Source organism: Herpailurus yagouaroundi, unplaced genomic scaffold (assembly GCF_014898765.1).
Source record: "Herpailurus yagouaroundi ecotype Mexico unplaced genomic scaffold, PumYag 77, whole genome shotgun sequence".
Taxonomy (NCBI): Eukaryota; Metazoa; Chordata; class Mammalia; order Carnivora; family Felidae; genus Herpailurus; species Herpailurus yagouaroundi.
The window spans coordinates 84293209-84313080 of NW_024412388.1; the positions used below are offsets into that span (position 1 = coordinate 84293209).

General features: G+C 35.1%; 1 long non-coding RNA gene across 1 annotated transcript in view; it reads left to right on the forward strand.

Annotated features, from left to right (window-relative positions):
- Positions 1 to 19450, forward strand: part of LOC121027532 (uncharacterized) — a 130740-nt gene extending 111290 nt beyond the window's left edge. The window contains exons 4-5 of the long non-coding RNA XR_005788788.1: positions 13799 to 13887; positions 16499 to 19450. This is a non-coding gene — a long non-coding RNA (uncharacterized LOC121027532). The remainder of the gene's footprint in view (positions 1 to 13798; positions 13888 to 16498) is intronic.
- Positions 19451 to 19872: the final 422 nt, after the last annotated feature.

Below are 19872 nucleotides of genomic sequence, written 5' to 3' on the forward strand. Positions count from 1 at the left end.
CCGCCTCGGGCTCTGTGCTGACAGCTGAGCCCGGAGTCTGTTTTGGATTCTGTGTCTCCACTCTCTCTGACCTACCCACTCACACTCTGTTTCTCTCTCTCTCTCTCTCTCTCACTCTCTCAAAATAAGTATTAAAAATTAAAATAAAAAGAAAATGTTTATTTCTCTTTATGTTGGAGAGCAAGCTTCTTATGAACCATACCTAACTTATCATTGTATCCCATCATCAGCTTCTTGAGGGGTTATTTACACAATTAAGATTTTATGTGAATATTTCAATGAGTTAGGATTTAAAATAAAGGTAAAACATGTTTCCACAACCAAGGTAAGTGGGGCAAATTGCTTTTTATCCTGGAAACAGAGCAACATTGGCAAATGGCTGACAAAAATGGAAATGTGTTGATCCAGATTATTGAGACCCCCCCCCAGACACATTTGGATTAATGCTCAAACATGTGAATTATAAATTAATCAGTGGATAAAAAGAACAAAGTGGTGATTATATATGGGTGGCAGAGATTGCTAATTGACTGCCAATGGACTGACTTTGGCCCACAAATGTTTGTCCTGCATAATATTTTTTAAAAATTAAGCCAGTATTTAAACACTAGGGTATTTGTTTTTTTACATGAATCTCTGGGTTTTCAGCTTCTCTTGAATATTTGGAAGCTCTGACAATACTGGGCCCAGATTCTCACATGGTGACGATTGGCTAGAACTGAACAGCAGCTGTTCCCTCTACACAGGACTTGTACTTTCCAGGGCAGCACAGCCCCATTTCACACATTTACCATACCTGCCTGTCCCCTGTTGGCAGTTGTAACCCTAGAAGACTGGCTTGGAAATTTGAAGAGTTTACCACAAAAATGTTATTTTTAATAATGCATCATATGTTACAATGCAAGACAAAAGTTACCTCTTCTAAAGTATATATCTTAAAGATATATACTATGAAATAGTCACTGAGCCTGCTAAGACTCCCAAAAAATGGTGTAAATAGAAATGTCCCGCATTTAGTTTGAATCCATACCAGTTTGACTATGGAGAAACAAAAGACTTGAATTCTAGCCTACTGGTCAAAGACAAATCATTTCCACAGGTAGTAATGAAGCAGCATGGAATCCAGGTACTCTCTGGTGAGTATGAAATCAAATCCAGGAGCCCAATATTATTTCAGTGGATAAGGCATCCACAATTAAATGTATTTTTTAGTATTCATTGTCTATAAGGAAAACCAGAGGGAAGGGGAAGTGGTTGAGATGGAGATTGATGTTCTTTTTATTCTCTATATATTGGTTTTAAATTTGTATATCCTCTTGTAATTAAAAACAATAATAAAAACCAAACATAAATGAACATTCTAGTTCATCAAATTTTATAATTCTTTGTTTCCTAGTCTTTTCTATGTGGTGATGATGATGATAGTATTATTAAAATTGTCTAGTAGGTTATAGTAGTTCCAGTTATTCTAAGTCCTTACAGTTCTATAGGGCTTTGAAGGAAGTTTTCTCTTGAGAAAAAAAGTAACCTATCAAGGTTCAATTGTTTGTGTTGGCTAATAAATATAACACTAAATTTCTATTCCTAGTGCTTTGTTGAAGCTTAGACCAGAGTATATATATTAGAGAACTGATTTGATTTAGGAGGACTTTGAGTCCCTTAAGTTATCATGGAAAAACCAGCTCAAATCTCTTTGATGTGTCACTCATCTTTCAGCAGCCCTGCTAATATTGGAGCACTTCATTTTTTTTTTCCAAAGCACTTTCACATACTGCAAACTTGCCTTCAGGTATTGCAATTAAGTCAATTTTAGGATATTTAGCTTAATGGAGGTACGGACAAGGGTAGCTCAGAAAGGAGGACAACTGACTGATTCAGGAGTTTTCTTTCTGCTTCAGCAGTCCTTAAGTCTGAGAGACTTAATAATTCCGATAAGTAGGTAAGAGAAACAACACCTAGGAAGACTCTGGAAATGTGAGAGTTGGTATTTATATTAGATCCTTACCATTTATTTACCATTTGAAATTTGACTATTCACAAACTACCCCAAAGTTTATGACATTTAAAAACTGTGATCATTTTTGAAGCTCACAATTTGAATTATTTTGTCAGCTCTGGTAATTTGGAGAGAACCACTCAGCTAGAATGTGAGTCTAGTTGCTCACTGGGTATCAGTGCTGTTTGTTAGTTCTTTAACCATATCTGTATACAAAGTGTTTCTCTTGGTATGGTTAAAACACATTGGGGCACCCGGGTGGCTCAGTCCATTGAGCATACAATTTCAGCTCAAGTCATGATCTCACAGTTTGTGGGTTAGAGTCCCACACCAGGCTCTCTCCTGTCAGCACAGATCCTGCTTCAGATCTTCTGTCCCCCTCTCTCCTCCTGTCCCCCACTCGTGCTCACTCTTTCTCTCTCTCTCTCTCTCAAAAATAAACATTTAAAATACACACATGCGTGCACACACGCGCGTGCACACACACGCCCCCCCCCCCCCCCCCCCCCCCACAGCTTTTTGTGCAAATAAAATGGTCTTCAAAGGAGAGTGGCAGTTCTGGTGAAAGGGGCTTCTCCACTGAAACAGGCTAACATTCTATCAGTATTTCTATGTATGTTTGCATACTTGGAAACTTCAGATTTTAAAAGTTGAAAACCTCAACGGTCTACTACCCTTTTGGTATATCCTGTAACACTGAGTCTCTCATTTGTAACAGTGCACAGCCTTGAGTTTGCCAAACATTTGCCAATTTAATCTTCATTTAGTCAAATAAAAACTCATTGAATGCCTATGTGCACAGATATGGGATTAGCAGAGATTAAAACAAAACATTGTTTCAAATGAGGTTCCTTCCAGAGATACTCCTTACCCTCAAGATTTAAAGACTTCTGTTTCTGGTCATATGGTCCACTAATTATTCGCATTCCTTTCCACTTTGCTGTATCTTTGCACATGCCTTTTCTTCTCCTTTAAATGATCTCTATGCCTAAATGCTATTTTCAGTCCAGATTCAGCTCAGGTGGTAATTTCTCCAGGAAACCTTGCCAAGGAGAGCTGAGCATCTTTCCCTGAGTCTACCTAGAATTCTATACAGATTTCCCATGATGTTTTTTATTGTATTGACATTATCCATTTGTGTGCTTGTCCCCACTGATATCTCCCATCATCCCTAGATCCTTAGCTTGTTGGGGATTAAGCCAGATTTGTTTGTTTGTTTTTCATTAGTGGGTATCCCTTGTGCATATCAAAGTGCCTAGAAGAGTAAACATTCACATAATTTCTGATGAAGTTCAAAGAACTGGATGGAGGAAAATGCCCATCAGGGGAGAATGGAATGAGGAGGTGAGGTGGACATTGTTCAGGATGAAAAAAAGCTGAGTCAGCAGTATTCAGTATATACAGAGCAAAAAGGTGCAGTTAATTGAGAGCTGACAGGACACTGCCATATGAGAAAAGAGCAACTACACTGGAGAATAAACTAGCAACAAATCCAAGAAATATGGTGGCCATTTGTTCAATGGCCATATGATTGGGTTTGATTCTGGGCCTATCAGGCAGTACTTTGTCAAAATGATCCAACCAGATGTGTTTTATATCCAGAGGAAATAAAACATTTAGGATAACCAAATAATGTTTCAAACTTTTTAAAAATGCAAATGAACTATCTTTATAAGAAATGCATAAATTAACAAAATTCAACCATATATGTAATTTTAACTATGTCTAGGCAGTCAGAAAGAGAAATTGTAACTGTGTGCCACTGATTTATCTTTGTAATGAGCTTAATGCTCTTAACATGTTTTCTTATTATTACATTAAACAATATAAATACAAGTTCCAGGTAAATTATTTCACAGTTTGATAATCACTCTAATTATGAAAATCTGATGAAGCAAGAATTCAACCTGGAATAGCTCTAGTCTTTTGATTCTCCTTTAAAACTTTACATTTATGCTTCCCTTACTTCAAGAAAAAAATATGTATATTTATGCCATTTAGTATCATTTGCTGTCAATTGATATAAAACAATTAATATTTAATATGTTATTTTATTTACAAAAGTTACTTAAATTTGTGTAAGGTCTTTTCAGAATTTTTACAAATCATATTCACAGAAAAGTGCTGATTTTTAATTTTAGGAATCTTTTGTAATGACAACATCTCCCCAAAATGGGCCTAGTTATTTGTTTTTGCCTGAGGATGTGACTTAAATCAAGATTTTCCAATTATAATCTGAGGAAAGGAAAACAGGTTATGTAAAATTATTTTATAACCAAATATTTCCATCTCTTTTCATTGAGTTCTGTGATATCCTGAGCAGTACTAGGCCCTGGGACAATCAAAATTGATTAGAAAAAGCCCCTGCCTTTGAGGCACTAATGGTCAAGTAGGGCAGATAAATATAAGAAGAGAAAAAGGCAATGTTTGAAAAATAATTAGCTAGAGGTTTGGGTAAGTGCTATGGCAGCAGTGAAGGAAAGCATTTGGGCCAGTACGGAGGCCTCATGAATGTATAGTGGGGAAGATGCTGAGTCTTTAGGATGAATAATAGGAGGTGGAGAAGGGAAGAGAATTCCAAGCCAGGGAAAAAGCAAGTACCAGGACATAGATTCAAAAAATAAAATACATGATGCATCGAATCCTTGAACACAGCAAGCATGTTCCTATCAAAGGGCCTTTGCACTTTCTAGTTTCCTTTCTGGAACACTTGTCCGCAGAAAGTCAAGTGGCTTATTCTCTCATTTCAGTCAGTTCTCTGATCAAGTGTCATGTAGCACTCCTTAATCTATAATTTCTATCTCCTGACTGCTTTATTTTTTCCAGAGGAGCTATTACTATGTGCTTATTATTTATTGACCACATTAAAGCCTGCATGAGGGCATGAACTTTGTATGTGGTTGGGTCCAAAGTTCTTAGAACAGGGAATGGTCCCAGTAAGAACTTGTGAAATGAATGAGATAATGCACCTATAAGCTTTGATATCAAGCGAGTATACCTGAGATTCAACTTTGCTTCTGCTACTATTTCAACACGTACGTGTCTTAGGGGGGTAAACATGTTAAACAACCATGAACTTGAGGATAGAAACATGGGCTAGGGAGATGAATAAAACATACTCCATTCCTGGTCCTAAAACTGTCCCATCAGTTTCTTAAAGCTTTTCTGAGTAAGCCAGAAGCCTCATATATTTGTAGGATTAAGAATTAATCATACATGTTGAAAGTTAACTTTCAACCCCAGATGAACAATATTACAGAATCTAGATAAAAATATTTTTGAAGGAGTTTGTGTCATAAATTATCCTTGCAATATAGTCATGACTATAATCTCCTTAGCAAGATTTTCTGGACTAGAAGCCCAACTCTTATAAAAGTTCACATTTTTCCAGGACTTCTCAGTTCTGAGATAAATGAAAATACAAACCTCAATGTCACAAACCAAAACATTCATAATTATTTCTAACTTGGTGCAATTCTGCTTGAAATTGCCAAAAAATGCACATTTCTTTACCAATATAATGATATTGTATGACTTATATTTGCACATGACAAAATGCTTTAAATATGCTTAACTCAGAATGTGGGGAAATATTTGAATTATATTAATAGGAAAAGGGATCTGGTTGTTATAACTAGGCTGCTAATTGCTAATATCACATACTATATATTAATATTTGTAGTTTCTCCAGGTTAATAAAAAAGGTAGCTATTTTATTTGATTATAAAGTAACTGAAAAGATCTATTTTCCCAATTCTAGCAATATAAGTCATGCACTTTTAAAATATTTGAGAATATAATTTTATTTATTAAAAATTTTTTTAAATCTTTATTTATCTTGAGAGAGAGACAGAGTGTGAGCAGGGGAGGGGCAGAGAGAGAGGAAGCCACAGAATCAGAAGCAGGCTCCAGGCCCTGAGCTGTCAGCACAGAGCCCGACACAGGGCTCGAACTCACGAACCATGAGATTATGACCTGAGCCGAAGTCACACACTTAACCAACTGAGCCACCCAGGCACCCTTAATTTTATATTATTTTAAATGCTTACCAAACATCAAGCATGAATACAGTACTGATGTTCTATAACTCTAAGTTAAATTATATTTAAAAATATAATTAGGAATATATATTTAAAAATATATTAGGAATATATAAATATATGTTAAGAATATATATGTGTGGAGGCGCCTGGACGGTTCAGCCGGTTAAGCATCCGGCTTCAGTTCAGGTCATGATCGCACAGTTCGTAGGTTCAAGCCCCGCATCAGACAATGAGCTGACAACTCAGAGCCTGGAGTCTGCTTCAGATTCTGTGTCTCCCTCTCTCTCTCCCTGCCCCTCCCCCACTAGTGCTCTCTCTTTCTCTCTCTGTCTTTCAAAAATAAATACATTTTTAAAAATTAAAGAAAAGTATATGTGTGTGTGTATATATACACATATATGAAGAATATACACATATACTTTGATATAGTCTATTTTTTTCTTTTGTTGCCTGTGCTTTGGTGTCAAATCATGAAATCATTGCTAAGAACAATGTCATGAAGTTTTTCCTTGAAATTTTCTTGTAGGAGTTTTACAGTTAGAGGTCTTACATTTAAGTGTGTAGTGCATTTTGAGTTGATTTTTGTGTACACAATGTAAGGTAAGGATACAATTTCCTTCTTGTGGATATGGATAACCATTTTTCCCAGCACCATTGTTAAAGACGATCCTTTTTCCGTTATGTGTTCTTAGTACCCTTGTCAAAGATTAGTTGACTGTGTATGTGTGGATTTATTTCTGACCTCTCTATTCTGTATCTTATGTAAGTACCATACTGTTTTAATATGCCAATACCATTCTGTAGCTTTATAATATGCTTTGAAATCAGGAAGCATGATGTGTCTGCCTTTGTTAATAATTCTCCAGATTGTTTTGTTTTCTTTGGTCCTTTTGGTTCCTTAGGAATTTTATAGTTGTTTTCTCTATTTCTGTAAAAAAAAATGCCATTCGAATTTTGATAGGGATTGCATTGACTCTACAGATAGCTTTGGGTAGTGTGAACATTTTAACAATATTAAGTCTTGCAATTCATGGACACAGGATATTTTTCCATCTGTTCATGTTTCCATTCTTTAATTTCTTCCATCTATGTTTATAGTTTTCAGTGTACCTGTCTTCGATCTCCTTAGTTATGTTTATTCTTAAATATTTTATTTTTATGCTATCATAAAGGGACTGTTTCCTTAATATCCTTTACAAATAGTTTATTGTTATAGAAACACAAATGCTTTTTTTTTTAATTTTTAACATTTATTTATTTTTGAGAGAGAGACAGAGTGTGAGTGGGGGAGGGGCAGAGAGAGAGACACAGAATCTGAGGCAGGCTCCAGGCTCTGAGCTGTCAGCACAGAGCCCAACAAGGGCTCAAACCCACAAGCTACAAGAGCATGACCTGAGAGGAAGTCGGACGCTTAACCTACTAAGCCACCCAGGTGCCCCAAAACATAGCTGATTTGTTTATGTTGATTTTTGTATCTTGAAACTTTACTAAATTTATTAGTGTTAATGGTTTTGATTATGTGTGTGTGTGTTTGTGTGTAAGTTAACAGAATGAACAAGCAACCTATGGAATGGAAACAATATTTGAAAATCATACATCTAATTAGGGATTAATTTCCAAAATATGTAGGAAATGCCTATAATTCCATAGCCAAAAAAATCTAATGACTCAATTTTTAAAAGAAAAAAGAGTTGGGGACTTGAACAAACAATTCTCTGACAAAGACATATAGATAGCCAACAGGGATATGAAAAGAGGTTCAACATCAGTAATCATCAGAGAAATACAAATCAAAACCACCACTCACCTGTTAGAATGACTTTATCCAAAACAAAACCAAAAACAAAAACAGAAAAAACAAACCATGAGTGTGGGTGAGAATATGGAGAAATTGAAACACTTGTGCCCTGTTAGTGGGAATGCAAGCTGCTACAGCTGCTATGGAAAACAGTATGGAGATTCCTCAAAAAATCAAAAATAGAACTACCATAGGACCCAGTAATCCCACTTCTGGGTATTTACACAAAGAACTGAAATCAAGATCTCAAGATCAAGATCTTAACACATCCATGCTTATTCCAGCAATATTCACAATAGCAGTATGTGGAATAAAACCTAAATGTCCATGGATGGATGGGTGGATAAAGAAAATGTGATACACACACACACACACACACACACACACACACACACACACACACTGGAATATTATTTAGTCTTTAAAAAGAAGGAACTCTTGCAATATGTAACAACATGAATATTATGTTAAGCAAAATAATCCAGGCACAGTCGCACAAGTACTGCATGATTCCACTTATATGAATTATCTAAAATAGTGGAACTCACATAGTAGAGAGTAGAATGGTGGCTTCCAGGAACTGGGGATAGGGAGCAATAAGGAGTTATTATTCAGTGGCTATAAAGTGTCAGTTATGTAAGATAAGTAAGTTCTAACAATCTGCTTTACAACATCCAATAGTTAACAGTATTGTATTTCACATTTACAAATCTGTTACTGTAGGTTCGTGCCAAGTGTTCTTGCCACAATTTTTTAAAAGAATATATATGTATATACACATAATTTTAAAATCTGTAAGTTGCTTAAAAATACTGAAACTGTGTTTTCTTTTTGTTTTGAAAAAATAAGTTCCATTATTAGAAGTTATTGGTCATTTAGTTAAAATTAACATTATAGCAGAATGAGGGATTTTTTTAAACTAGAAAGCTGAAATAGTTACTGAATTTGAATTACTGAAACTAGGAAATATGAACTTATGAAAATTTGAGAATCCTTCAAAACGTGAATATATGTTTCAGAGTTTTTCATGAAGCCAGCACATGTTGCCTGTGTATATTCATGATCTGTGTAAGTAGTAGCAAATATTTAGCATTTATATGCCACCTGACAGAGCAAACACCACAAAGACATTTATTTGTTAATCATAAAGAAAATAGGCATTAAGGATAATTTAGAGCATGTTATTTATGTCCCCACCAGGCTAATCTTTACCTTACGATAGAGGAATGAAAGAAAAAATGCTCACAGGAAAGCAGTCTTTATTTTTCAGAGGTTAGAGAAATTGGACTTTTACTTACAATAAACACAGACATGTTAAGAATTTTCTCCCCTATGTGATCTTGGGAAATAGTTTTCCATGCATAGTGGAAGCTTGAAAGAAGACACAAAGAGAGGGGAGGAAGAGGAAGGGAGGGAGGGTGGGAAGAAAGTAAGAAGGGAGAGAGAGGCAGAGAGGAAGAGAGGAAGAGAGAACGTGAGAGAGAGGGATGCAGCAAGCACATAGACACATCCGTATGTAACTTTACATGCTGCAAATGAGTTGGCTGCAAGGTTACAAGGTAGGTAGGGTCTAACACCTGTGCCTTAGTTGCTTTCATGAATGACAACTGCAGATATACACACAGTCACAAGTCGAGAAATAGAGTGAGTGTATCAGACTTTTGACATCTCCATATAAAATATTTAGATATGACACAAATTGTCTCCTATTTTTCAGTGTTTCAACTTAAGATAGATTCCATATGAAAAAAAGTATACTCCTTCATGGTGTATCTTATAAATTGATTTTTCAGTTCATCAGTGTAATAATATCTCACTAGCAAAAAAAATCAATTTTACCAGATCCCGTCTATTTCTGCCTTTTTCATTCATAGCTGAGATTTAGCTGTCCGGGTGAAAGGGAAGAGTTACTATTTGAATAAGTGATGTTGCCCATTTAAACATAGAGCAGTCAAGTGTTAATTTTTACATATTCATGATTGCCAGTATTTTGATTAATTCTCATGACATCAACTGGCGTCATGCTTGAATTAAGATTTCACGATCTTATGAGTTATTCATATATGTTATTCACATAGACCTAGGCATTATCAATATCTCCCTACAAAGAAATACTATATATATATATACGAAGGATAAAATACCTTAGGAGTGTATTGATCAGTTTGTAAGTAAAAATAACATTAAAGTTAATTTTTATTGAATTGGCAAAATGATTTACATATATCAAGAATTCTTGGAATATTAATTTTTACCAAACCCTAGGGAAAAAATCACCAGTATCAAATTTCATCTAGAAGCAACTAAATCTTAATGTTGCTTATGAAATAGAAATAAAATTCCTTTAAGTGTTGTAAGTTTTCTTCATCTCTGAAAATATTAAATTTATGACAACATGGATGGACCTTGAGGGTATCATGCTAAATGAACTAAGTCAGACAGGGAAAGGAAAATATATGATTTTACTTATATGTGTAATCTAAAAAGTTAAAGCAAAAAACCCCAGACAAAACAGCCACAAACTCATAAATACGGAGAACAAACCGATGGTTGCCAGAGGGAAGGGGCATGAGAAGATGGACAAAATAGAGGAAGGGGATAAAAGGGCAAAACTGCCAGGTGTAAAATAAAAATAAAAAGACATGGGGTACAATGTACAGTATAGAGAATATAGTTAATAATATGTAACAACTTTGTAAGGTTGACAGATGGTAGCTGGATTTATCCTGGTGATCACTTCTCAATGTATATAAGTGTTGAATCACTATGTTGTACACCTGAAACTCACATAATATTGTATGCCAAATACACTTCAATAAAGAATGAATGAATGAATAAATGAATGAATATTAAAAATAATGTTTTAGGGGGCGCCTGGGTGGCGCAGTCGGTTAAGCGTCCGACTTCAGCCAGGTCACGATCTCGCGGTCCGGGAGTTCGAGCCCTGCGTCGGGCTCTGGGCTGATGGCTCAGAGCCTGGAGCCTGTTTCCGATTCTGTGTCTCCCTCTCTCTCTGCCCCTCCCCCGTTCATGCTCTGTCTCTCTCTGTCCCAAAAATAAATAAATGTTGAAAAAAAAATTAAAAAAAAAATAATAATGTTTTAGGTAGATTATTCCAAGGCAAGCAGCATAGCATGATGATTAAGTTCAGAAATGGCTTTTCAGGGGCGCCTGGGTGGCTCAGTCGGTTAAGTGTCCAGACTCTTGATTTCCACCCACGTCATGATATCACTCTCACAGTTCATGAGATAGAGCTGACAAAACAGAGCCTGCTTGGGATTCTCCCCCTCTCTCCCTCTCAAAATAAATTAATAAACTTAAAAAAATAAATGGCTGTTCACTTGTATTGCTTTATTTTTTATTTTGTTTTTAAGTTTATTTTGAAAGAGAGAGAGAGCAAGTGCGAGCCGAGGGAGGGGCAGAGAGAGACCGGAAGAGAGAGAGAGAACCCCAAGCAGGCTCCATGCTGTCAGCACAGAGCCCAACTTGGGTCTCCGTCTCATGAACCATGAGATCATGACCTGAGCCACAATCAAGAGTCCCATGCTCAACCAACTGAGCCACCCAGGCGCCCCACGTGTTGCTTAACCTATCTGTATCCATTTTCTACCCATAAAATGGGGGAAAATGTCTATCACACAGGGTGCTTGTGAGAATTAAATAAGACATTCCATTCAAACTAAGCACTGTGTGTGGGGCCCAGAGAAAATGCTCCGTTTTCGATATAATAATAATAATAATAATAATAATAATAATAATGTCATTAAAATTGAGGTAGCCTCTGTTTAAAAATAAATTAGTAAATTTTATGACTATGGCATTTGAAATGTTTACTTAAAACCAGTTTGGGAGTGTGGGTTTTAAGAATTTTGACAATTATGTTTGTGGGAGAACATATTTCTGAGTTCTTTCTTCCCTACAAACTTAGATGTGGAACTTCAGTTGTTTGCATATTATTTGAACTACCATTTATACAAGTTTCTAAGATACTATCTCTAAAATTACCTTTAGAAGCCTCCTATCTGTTTCCTTGGCTTGTATTCTACAAGTGTAGATGAGATAAGTATAGCATTGCGTGCTAAAATATTCTGCAAAAGTCAGCATGGGTTTTAACAGTTTCATTGGTTCAGTTATCAATGGAGTTATCTGTATTCATGTATCATTTACAGCAAACATCCAAGCAGCTTCATAATAAAATTCTTAGTTGGAAACAGTAACTAACATAAAATAAAATCAAAACATATATCTTCTCTTTATGGATACCTTTATTTCATACTTCAGGATTCTGTTTTTTGGCTGAACTTTCTGATATTTATGCTGGGTGTACAATTAGTGAACTTGGCATTGACACATGTTTAGAGGTCAAAACCATGCAAGAATATAGTCTCTTGCTTTGTCTGAGATTGCCCAAGACCTTCTGTGATAAGTAGCACGTAAATCGTCTGCTATATTTTACATAAAGAAAAAAAAAAGCTTCATTATAGGCTTCTATTAGATTAAATATTTTTCAATGACAGGAGTGTGTGCAACCTAGTATTATAACCTAAATAAATTCTAAATATTAGGCCTTTAAATACTTTTTTTGTTTTAGGTTACTTTATTTCATTGAAATTTAAAAATTTTTTTAAAGCTATGACCTCAAATATTATTAATTGTGCAATTCATATCATAAAGAAATAATAAATAACACCTAAGATTTGGAGTGTTTGCATTTTTATTAACTTTGATCTAAAAAAAAATCAGTTGAAATTAACTCAGTGTATTTCAACATATTCTCTAAAGTATTTTTATTCTGTTATTTCATAAATGCTACTTTGTGAAGTTCTAGGACATTGTTATGATTATAATATCCCAGAGTAAATTATTTTAGATAGCACAAAATTTAAGTCAGCAACTTCCTGTCAGTTAACACAGTAGTAGCTTTTAGTACCCTAATTTATCCTTTTTCCTCTTAAGAAATAGGTGTCCCTCAAATATCTACATCTATCTTTCTGCGTCCATATGGTTTTGAACAAGTGGTGAAAGTATTCACTATTTGCTGTGTACCCACACTTGTATAGTTCAGCTGGAGTACCATCTGGTATGGTACTCTTCCCATTTTCCTCATTTTGATTGCTTTCTCAATCTGGAAAATGGTAGCTCGATTGTCCATCGGGTCTCCATATGGCTGTTGGATCATTCTATGTAGTATCTATCCATCAGCAATATTTGATGGGTTATTTAAAGTTCATCCAGGGTGTTCACAAGTTAATACATTTTGTCAGAAATATCAGAAATTTTCTTTGGAGAAATATCATAATCTTAGATTTTAGGAAGAAAATCTTTTGGATTGGTTAGAGGAAAGAAACAAGAAAACACATCCGTATCTTTCTGAGAAGCAGATGGCTACTCTTATAGTGTTAGTTATCCAAAATTGTTTCTATTTTTACCCTTCTATACTGTCTAAGATGACATTTTAGAGGAAACAGCATCCTTACATGCAGATCATCTTTGTTGCTTGAAGGACAACTATTGAAATAAGAAAGCATATGAGATTAAATGTCTGTAGAACGATGAGGCAGCCCAAAAGAGCTATAAAGATCTGGCCATGAAAATGGAATCATATCCTAATGATAGATGCCATGAAGATGTGATAGAAGGCAAGAGTGTAAAGATGTGAAGAAATTGTGGTGTATATCCTCGTGTGAATATAAACTTTCCTGAAGGAGATCATAGTTTAGCAACCCCCTTTCTTCCCTCCTACCAAAATAAGCTAAATCTTTAATACATTTTGGAGCACCAAAAATGTATAGTTTCTTAATTTATCATTCAGCATTCTCCATTTCTCCATGGCTTTGTAAGTAGGACGGAGTAAAAAGATTGTTTTCTCCTCTATTTCTCATCTTATGGTTTGCTAATTTTATTTTTATCTCTTTTGCCTTTCTCTTTTCTCATTCATTCATTTATCCTTTCCTTTCACAGTTATGGAGTACCTACCATAGATTCAGGAGTGATAACAGGTAATTTGGAGAGGACTGCTGTGTATTCACGGAGCTCTTTGGAGAAAGAAGGTATGTGAATAATTACAATAAAATGTGATCGGCACCAGGGAGTTTTCATAAAGAAATATGAAACCGCAGAAAGCCCCCTAACTCTGCCAAGTGGATTCCAGATTAATACATGTTTCCCTGAATCACTATCTGCACACAAATATCTGCTTTATTTTACCTTTCACTTTTATTTTACCAAGATTTAATGAGATATATTCAATGACATCATTTGTTGTATACACAAGTAGAAATATTTCTAGCTGGCTTAAAACCTCAACAACCTAACAACCTAACTGAAATTGGAACATAATTTTCAATTTACCTTATCTGTGTAATATGTATAAAATGCTTTTGAATTATTTATTCCCTCTTTCTTAAAAAATATTTTTTAATGTTTTATTTATTTTTGAGAGACAGAGAGACAGAGTGCAAGCAGGGGAGGGGCACAAAGAGAGGGAGACACAGAATGTGAATCAGGCTCCAGGCTCTGAACTGTCAGCACAGAGCCCCACATGGAGCTCGAACTCACAAACCACGAGACCATGACCTGAACCAAAGTCAAACACTTAACTTACTGAGCCACCCAGGTGCCCCTCCCTCTTTCTTAAAATTATTCCTTCTTATGTAAAAATGGAAAAGATGTTCATGATTCTTACCTGGTCATTCATTCTTTGGATAAGCTTTTATTTTGTAGCCCTTAACATGAGACCAGAATTTAGCTTTCACTTTAAAGAAAGCTTTAATCTCCATATTAGATTATTGCATGTCTTATTTTATGACCTTACTGAAAAATTCTTGATAACTCCAAATTTTGCAAAATGCTCGCTCTAGAATCTACCTTCTCCAAAGTGGATTAGAATTCTGTTACTTTTATCTCAGAGGAGATGTGTTAGCTCCATATTAAACTCTAATTTTTTAAAAATTGATTGAAAAATGACATGTAATTGATATCAGATTAGAGTTGTACTTAAATGAGAATTAGAATTGTCAGAAATAATGTGAAGACTGAATGATGACTATTCCAAGTACTGTACTAGGCTAAAGCTTTATAAAACATACTAGCTTTATTTATAATAAAACTAAAAGTTTAAAAGTTTTATTCAAAATCAGGTAGCATTATCATCTGACTAAAAATGTACAGTTTGTATGGGGCACCTGGGTAGTTCAGTCAGTAAAGCCCCTGACTCTTGATTTTGGCCCAAGTCATGATCTCGCAGTTCATGGAATCAATCCCCACACTGGGCTCTGCACTGACAGTGTAGAGTCTGCTTGGGATTCTCTCTCCCCCCCCTCTCTGCCCCCCACTTCTCACTCATGTGTGCACTCTGTCAAAAGTAAAAAAAGAAAAAAAAGATTAAAAAATGTATATTTTGTGAACTTATTCAATTTTATATTCAATTGTTATCACTTTATATCAGTCAATTAAGAACATTTGGACCTAGGGGCACCTGGGTGGCTCAGTCAGTTAAGCAGCTGATTCTTGATTTTGGTTCAGGTCATGATCTCACAGTTTGTGGGTTCAGGTCCCCCATTGGGCTCTGCACTAACAGTGTGGAGCCTGCTTGGGATTCTCTCTCTGTCCCTTCCCAGCTCTCTCTCTCTCTCTCTCTCTCTCTCTCTCTCTCTCTCTCTCAAAATAAATAAACTTAAAAAAAAAAGAGGGGTGCCTGGGTGGCTCACTTGGTTAAGCGTCTGACTTCAGCTCAGGTCATGATCTTGCAGTTTGTGGGTTTGAGCCCTACGTGGTGCTCTTTGCTGACAGCTCAGAACCTGGAGCCTGCTTTGGATTCTGTGTCTCCTGTCTCTCTGCCCCTCCCCTGCTCACACTCTGTGTCTCTCTGTCTCTCAATAATAAATAAACATTGAAGAAAAAAAAAAAAAACATTTGGGCCTAAAAAAATTTCAAAGTAGTCATAAAAAAGGCAAATCCTTACATTTTTTACACAAAATGAATATAATAGATTTTTCCCTTACTTTTCATTAATTTGCTCTGGTGTTATATATATATGCCATTATTATTATGAATTTGTATGTAAATTCATTTAAATTAATTTTCATAAAATCATCTCTAATAATTTTATAAGATATTATTTAATTCATTTCTTGGTGGTGCAATGTAAATATTTCAAAGCAAAATAAAATGCTCTCTAACTAGCACCTATGTATAATATAAGATGACAGAATACTTATTAAATTAATCTTTGGACACTCCATGTAATTTTTTCTGAAATGATAAGTTCACATGAAAATATTTTTAGATGTTTTTAACAAACAATTTTTAGTTTTTTCTGTCTTCCTCTATTTTGGTGTATATTCTGGGAATCAAATGCATTCATTGTGAATAAGGAGACGTAAATAAGAAGTCATTATTACTATAAAGACAAAAATTTATCAAGATAAATTATATTCTATAAAAACACATTAATCTTTCTCATAGACTGTTATAAACAGAAGATCCAAGCACAGATCATTGCTCTGAGATATTAATTTCTTAAAAAGATAATATCTAGTAAAGAATAATATTTTAAGTATTAACTACTTCACCCATTTTCATTCTTAAAGCTGTTTCTTAGAAGTAATTTCTTTATTTTCCTAAATTACTACAACTTTTCAAAAAAGCTTATCTCTTCAGACAATCTTTGTGCAGGAGAGCTGAGATTTCCGGAGAATCATACTAATTAGTGAAACTGAAGGACAAATTGGAGAATGTATTTCTAAAATATTTTGGTATGTATTGATGTCTATGCACTTAACAGTGCCTTTGCTTAGAACACTTCATCAAGCCTTGGTTTCATTTTTGTCTTTCAGGATCTCAGTAATTGCCCCATTTCACCTTGTCTAGATTGGCCTCCATCAATTAATCTCTATCTCCTCAATGTGTTAATTTCCTCTGTGAAAGTTTTCACAATTTGTGATTATTTTTTCTCTCTATTGATTTAATTGTTTATTGGTCTCTCATATCAAGCCTGGAAGCTTCATGTAGCCATCAAACTTTGCATGTTAGCAATATAGGTTCAGCAACTTGCATAGTGGCTAACACACAGTAGGAGTTCAGTAAATACACATTGAATGTATTAATGAGTGAAATCAAACTTAACACTTTTTTTTTTGGCAAAATTTCTACTAGCTCAAAATCACCTTAAGTGACATGTTTTAGTGTGTGCAAAAATCAGATATTCCAAGAAGTCGCTCACAAATTATGTGAAGGAATTATTTATTATTACTTCTAGTATAAAACTTGTAGAATTATGACAATATTTATGCAATAGCAATAGGGAAACATAGAGTAATAACTGCTGAAAGAAATGATAATTCTTTTCACTTTGCCATCATTTACATTTTTGTCAACTTTAGAAAAGGAGAAAATGGTGAGAAAAATCTGTAAAGAGTTTACACACAAAAGAATATTTCAACGAAGGAAAATATGTCAGCTTACTATACCATATTTTGTTCTTTCAAAATATTACAAAATTGACATAGGACATAATGTTTGATGTTCTAAGAAAAATACAATATGTTTAGGAAACTGTATATGTGATATGGATGCATCACTATGAGAACTACATAAGGAACGGCTAACATTTCAAAAGCACAGATTTTCAAAATGGTATGTATATGTGTCTAAAATTGCTGGTGTACTATAATTAATTTTTATTCTATTTTAAAGGGTCATTCACTTATCTTTTACAGACAATTTTCACAGCTTATCATGAATCCTTAGAGCTGCTATGGTTAGGCCAATATATTTACATGAATAGTATGTAAATGCATTTAAGTATTTAAGTATAGTGTTCTTGATATAGCCTAAGGTGTCTCATATGAATATATCCAACATTTTGCTTTTTGAGGGAGATAAATGTATTTTTATGCTTCATCACACATACTATAAATATCCTTTATGCTTGTACTGTATTCCCACCTTGCTTCACATCATTCATTTAATTTTTTTATATATGCAGCATAATAAATGCATGATGGTAAATTCAAACTTTCTAAGAGTCTGACCCACGTTAAGTCAATTTCATATCTTTCTCCATGCTTCACTGATCTGGTCAGAATATGTTCTTCTTTGTATATCAACAAGGATTCTATTCTGTGATTGAAGCTATAAAATCAGATGAGAACCTGGGAAATACCAGAGAAATATTGTTCAATGGTATTGTAACTGTGAACAATTTTTTTTTCAATTTTCTTTCTCCAAAAAAAAAAAAAAAAAAAAGAACCTTCTTTGAAATTACTTAAAAATCACAGAAGGCTAAAGCTAGTTCTACCACCTAATTTTACAGATGAGGGAAATGACACACAAGTACTGATTTAAGGTCACATTTCAGCTAGTGGCAGAAACAAGGATAGCACCCAATTCTACCAGTGCCCAAACCAATGTTCTCAGGCCTCACTCATCTTTGCTGGTTGTTTTAGGAAGGCATAGAAATGGTGGTGTAGTGGAAAGAAGTGAATGAGGGCTGTAATAGAAAGTAGCCCTAGGCTCTCATACTTGTTAGCTGTGTGACTTTGGCTGTGGGACAATCCCTGTGAAACTCAGTTATCTTATTTATAATATGTCAACAGTAATAACTGACACATAAGATCATTTTCAGAAATGAATGAAATGAGGTAATAGATACTGCATACAGTGCCTTGCTACATGGTAGGCATTCAAATGCAAAGTACACATTACTATTATGACTATTTGTCACCAGCATTATTTGGAGAATCATTATTATAAGCGTGAGTGATCATACAGCATTCTACAGTAGGACATGATCACTTGGTGGGGAGAGCTCACCTGACATTGGAAGAATCCAGCATGGGTTTGGCAGACTGTGGCTGCACCTTTGGTTTAGAAGTAATTAGTACTACTCAACCAAGGTAATCTGGAAATTGGCTCTCAGACCACATTTGCAATTTTATGTGGAGAGAAATGATTCAATATTCAGTAATGGTTAGGTACTTTAAATGTTCAACCCTGAGGTCTTTGTGTAAATAGGATTGTTGTCGAAATGGAATAGAAGTTTTGTGTGCAAAATGACAGTGGGAGCAGCCCGTTAATCAGATTTACACAGAAAAGGAGGGGATGGTGCCCTCATGTGAATGCCAATGAGAAGATGTGTTGAATGTGGAAATCAGTTATTTTTAATGTTAAAATAAATATTAGCAGTAATAACTAGACATAGAGTTGTCCTTCCTGCCTGTATGTTTCATAATGCAGAAAAGAATCCAATGTCTGTTTGTCATGTTATGTTTGAACAATATTTATCACTTCAAAAATTCGCTAAAATAGCTTGTAAATTAAATAAGTTTCATAAGATTATACAGTGATTGAATAAAGAATGGAAAAATTAGGGATAAGCTGCATGTGAGGAAGTATTTTGGAATAATGGCCACTTTTGTAATAATAAAGGTGATGATAATAAAAAATACTTCACAGGTCAAACCATATGTGTGTTGATCTGGATGTGATTCATGACTTTGCATAATTTTGTTATTACTGTCAGCATGACTTTTACTGGAGAAAATACTAATCTAGTAAGAGTGTTAAGTTGCGGTATCTCTAGAGCTCAGTTTCCCGCATTTAAAATAAGAGGAGTTGGGACGCCTGGGTGGCGCAGTCGGTTAAGCGTCCGACTTCAGCCAGGTCACGATCTCGCGGTCCGTGAGTTCGAGCCCCGCGTCGGGCTCTGGGCTGATGGCTCGGAGCCTGGAGCCTGTTTCCGATTCTGTGTCTCCCTCTCTCTCTGCCCCTCCCCCGTTCATGCTCTGTCTCTCTCTGTCCCCAAAATAAATAAACGTTGAAAAAAAAAATTAAAAAAAAAATAATAAGAGGAGTTGCACCAAATGACCACTTAAGTCTCTTCTAACACTAAGCCCGGAAAACAATTCTATTATCGATATGACAGTCTTTCTTCCTATACCTGGACCCAGAATCCATCAGGACTGGATGAAGCTTGAGGGCAAACAGTTCACCCTGTGAGGTTCAATTATAGATCAGATCACATCAAGAGTATT